Source organism: Myotis daubentonii, chromosome 1 (assembly GCF_963259705.1).
Source record: "Myotis daubentonii chromosome 1, mMyoDau2.1, whole genome shotgun sequence".
In the NCBI taxonomy this organism is placed as follows: domain Eukaryota; kingdom Metazoa; phylum Chordata; class Mammalia; order Chiroptera; family Vespertilionidae; genus Myotis; species Myotis daubentonii.
The window spans coordinates 151,115,233-151,120,276 of NC_081840.1; positions in this window are offsets into that span (position 1 = coordinate 151,115,233).

The following is a 5,044-nucleotide window of genomic DNA, read 5'->3' on the forward strand; positions in this document are numbered from 1 at the left end:
GCCCAAAGTTTGTCAATATTTCTTTTAAACCCCATCTTTTCTAGAAGTATAGTTCTCAAGGACCTAGACCAAAAAATGATGAATGCAAAACGAATTTAGAAGACTGAATTTTGTCATAATGAGTCATTCTAGTATTGTCTTAAAGAAACATATTTGTTAAATAGCACCTGTAATAACTAATGTTTATATAGGCTTATTTCCCCCAAAGCTATAAGCATTACCCAAAATCAATGCCTAACCTTTACCAAAATATTCTAACAATTGGTAATATTATTCAACCATAAGAAAGAAGAAACTTCGGCCATTTTCAACAACATAGATGAAACTTGAGGGCATTATGCTAAGTGAAATAAGGTGGACAAAGAAAGACAAATACTGCAATGGTATCACTTACATGTGGAATCTAAAAAGAAAAGTCAAATTCATAGAAAAGTGGTTGCCAGGAGCAGAGGATGAGAGAAATACGGAGAGATGGGTCCAGGGTACAAACTTTCAGCTATAATATGAATAAGGCCTGAGGATATAATGTGCAATATGGTGACTATAGTTGATAACATTATATTGTGTAATAGAAATTTCCTAAGAATGGAACTTAAGTGTTCTCCCAACAAAAGAGAGAGAGATATGTGATGCGGTAGATATGTTAATTAACTAGATGGGGAAAACCATTTCATAATGCGTATGTGCATCAAATCATCACAATGTATACTTTAAATGTCTTCAAATTTTATCTGTCAATTATACCTCAAGAAAACTGAAAAAAAATCCTAACAATCAATCAATATGCAGTGAAAACTATACATGTAGCATTCAGGAAAATTTCTGAGGTAAATTTATTTGATACTCTAACAACCTTCTAAATTAGAAAAAGTTAGTAGTTTTCCCATTTTAATCAAAAAGGATAAAATTAAGGTTGAGAATGATTATGACTATGGCCTTGAGCTCATTATTAGAATAGGTTACATTCCAGGGCTTCTGGATTCCAAAATACCACTTCATATTTATCCTCTCAATATGTAGTTCAGTTACCAAATTTTTATGTAAATTCTTTAGTAACTCAGAGAAAAAAAAGCAAGTGAATTAAGGCTTCAGAGGGACCAAGAGCTTTGAGCAGAGCCTTAAAAGTGGTACCAATTGGGCCTTGGCTGAGTGGCTATGGGATAGAGCATCCTCCGGTACACCAAAAGATGGCAGTTTCTCTTCCAGCCAGGGCACGTATGGGAGGCAGCCAATCAATGTTCTCTCATGTCAAAGTTTCTCTCTCCCCTTCCTCTTTCTCTAAAAAAAAACATATCCTTGGGTGAGAATTTTTAAAAGTGGGACCAGTGGGGTTGGTGAAGGGACAGAAGAAACATATATCAGGAGGAGGAGGGGAAATAATAGCTAATAAAAATAGTTGCAATAACATTTATTAAGCACATGTGATAAAATACTGCACTGGGCTACATTATCTGGTTTAATACAGTAAGTTCAATGCCTCTGTTTAGGAAACAAAGTAGTTTGCCCTAGACCACAGAGCTGGGAAAGAACAGAAGCAGGAGTTGGCTTCCTGACCGGTTCTGTTTGGCTCCCAAACCCAAGCTCTTAACCTTTATTCCCTACTACATCCAGAGTAAAGACATGAGAGAGAGAAGAACATGTAAAAATAGCCTGACTAGAGGAGAACCATGCTGAGAGTAAAGAAAAGAAAATTGGATAAACAGACAAAGACCAAGTTATAGAGTGCCTGAAAATTCAACGATAGTTTTGATGTAGTAAAGTAATGACACTTCTTTATAGGTTGTTTTTTTTTTTTTAATAGGAAGGAAGATGATAAAAGGAATTATTTGAAGAATGTTTATCTTAGTACAGAAAGACTGAAGGGGGCCAGTTATGAAACTAATCTAATGGTTTGAGTATGAAATCATGAAGGTTTAATCCAGAGTGGTCAACGTGATCATGAATCAGAAGAAAAGGATATACAATCACAATTTGAAAGAAGAATCAACATAATTTCAAGACTAATTAGATGCAAGGACTAAAGCAGAGGAATGATGAGTCAAAGATGACTGAATGGTTTCAAGTCCAGGGGACTGAGAGGCGCCATGAAGGGTGAGGGAGGAAGCTGTGGTGGGACAGCATGGGTTTGTGATTAGGCATGTTGGATTTTAATGACTGACTAGGAGGGACGTGGCCATGCGACTTGTTTTCAATATCCAAATAAGTGATCATTAGAAACAAGGGTACTATGCAATAGTGAAAGTGCAGATATATCTGAATTGGAAGAACATGGAAAGAGAGAGAGTACGGCTGACAATGTAGGCCAAGGAGCTTCCATAGGTAAGGATGCCTGAGAAGAATGAGGAGGCATTCAGAAAATGAAGACCAGACAACTTGGTCTTCTCTTTCTATATTTCAGTAAATTAAAGACCTCGCTTGGAAGGTTCCTTCTCTTAAAATTTCTTCCCCTGGATCTTCCCATTGACATGTCCTGCAGTCTATACTGGGACCTAGAAGATATCCAAAATACCAAGGCTCAAAAAAAAAATAAAAAATAGCAAGGCTCACCACTAGAATTTTGGTATTTAGGGGCAGCCAGATGAACAGAATGTCAAGGATAAACCTTGACAATTTTTTTAAAAAAGCAAAACTATCTCTACGCATAATACAAAGGTTCTTAAATAGAAAAGCTTAGAGAAATTGAAAATATAAATAATTTTTATTATTGCTAATGTAACATTAGTTCCAGGCTTCAACAGAAATGTTTTTCTTACAGTATAGCTTGGTCAAACTTTGAAGAAATAAAAGGAAATGTTAAATGCAATGTCCCCCATAAGACCTAATAGCCCTACATGGTTTTCCATAGCCAGAGTGTTAATCTCACTAATCCACCTGTCAGAAGTACGTTGCAGAAAGGAGGCCTGGCCAACCACCCCCGCAAATGCTCAGTTGCCTGGACATGCTTGCTTTTGTGGTTGAAACTCAAATTCTTCCTCACACAATAGAACAAAAAGTACCTTAATTTCCTTGAAAAGATTAAGTATCTATAAAATTTCACATTTATTGAATTTTTTTCATTTTTGTAAGACATATTTACCTATTTAATAAACTATTTAATAGATTCCTTTTCTAGTCTAGCAAAACTTGAAGTTTAGCCCTAGCTGGTTTGGCTGAGGGGATAGAGCGTCGGCCTGCGGACTGAAGGGTCTCAGGTTTGATTCCGGTCAAGGGTATGTACCTTGGTTGCGGGCACATCCCCAGGAGGGGTGTGCAGGAGACAGCTGATTGATGTGTCTCTCTCATCAATGTTTCTAACTCTCTATCCTTCTCCCTTCCTCTCTGTAAAAAAAATCAATAAAATATATATTTTTAAGAAAACTTGAAGTTTATATTTATTTAAGCAGTTTCTCTAAGTTTGCTGAGTATCATCTACATATCATTCAAAGCTATTCACCAACAGGTTCTCTTGTTTTTTACTAAATTCTCTAAATATTTTATGAAAACAAAAATAAAGTAAAACTATATTATATGTAGTGATTTATAGACTCCATCTAACATATACTTTGGGAAATCAATTTGGCAAAAATATAAGTTTATGTTCAATGCTACATATAAAGAAAGTCACAACATTTTAACATTTAATTATTTAAGCTACACTATAAAAAGGATTTGAGTAGATTTATAAATACTACTAGGGGCCTGGTGCACGAAATTCGTGCACTGGGTGTGGGGGGGGGGAGTGTCCCTCAGCCCAGCCTGCCCCTCTCACATACTGGGAGCCCTCAGGCATTGACCCCCATCACCCTCCAATCGCAGGATCGGCCCCTTGCCCAGGCCTGACACCTCTGACAGAGGCGTCAGGCCTGGGCAGGGAACCCTCATTTCCACCCATCACTGGTTCTGCCCCCAGCCCAGGCCTGATGCCTCTGGCCCAGGCATCAGGCCTGAGCAGGGACCCCCAGACCCCTCCGATTGCTGGCTCTGCCCCTTGCCCAGCCCTGATGCCTTGGCCAGAGGCGTAGACCCCCATCACCTCCGATCGCCTGATCGGCCCCTTGCCCAGGCCTGACGCCTCTGCCAGAGGTGTCAGGCTTGGACAGGGGACCCCCATCTCCCCCCGATCACTGGCTCTGGCCCCCGCCAAGGCCTGAGGCCGCTGGCCCAGGAATCATGCCTGGGCAGGGGACCCCCATCTCCCTCTGATCGCTTGCTCCACCCCCCGCCCAAGCCTGACGCCTCTGACCCAGGCTTCAGGCCTGGGCAAGGGGACCATCATATCCCCCCAATCCCCGGCTCCGCTCCCCACCCAGGCCTGATGCCTCGGCTAGAGGAGTTGACCCTCATCACCCTCCGATCACTAATCACCGGATCGGCCCCTTGACCAGGCCTGAGGCCTCCGGCAGAGGTGTCAGGCCTGGGCAGGGGATCCCCAGCTCCCCGTGGTTGCAGGCTCCGCCCCTGCCCAGGCCTAACGCCTCTGGCCTAGGCGTCCGGCCCGGGCAGCGGGGACCCGCAGCTGCAGCGGCCCCGCGATCGTGGGCTCCGCTTTAGGCCCAGGCAAGGGACCCCTAGCTCCTGGGACTGCCAGCTTCGACCGTGCCCAGCTCCCATCGCTGGCTCCACCCCTACTTCCTGCTATCACTGGCCAGGGCGGCAAAGGCGCCTGATTCTCCGATCATGGCTGGGGGGCAGGGCAAAGGCGGCCCCAGGGCCGTCTTTGCCCTGCCCCCCAGCTCTTAGCTCCCCCCTGGGTTTCCGATCACTGTCAGTGGCAGGGGGCTTCTTCCTGCTTTCCCTTTCGCCTCCCTGCATTGTGCCTACATATGCAAATTAACCGCCATCTTGTTGGCAGTTAACTGCCAATCTTAGTTGGCAGTTAATTTGCATATAGCCCTGATTAGCCAATGAAAAGGGTATCGCCGTACGCCAATTACCATATTTCTCTTTTATTAGTGTTGATAAATATTTAGTAATAATAAATATTTATAAATACTATAAATACTATAAATATTACATAAATGAACTATGTAATAATATAGTGATATACAAACATATTAAAGAGCCT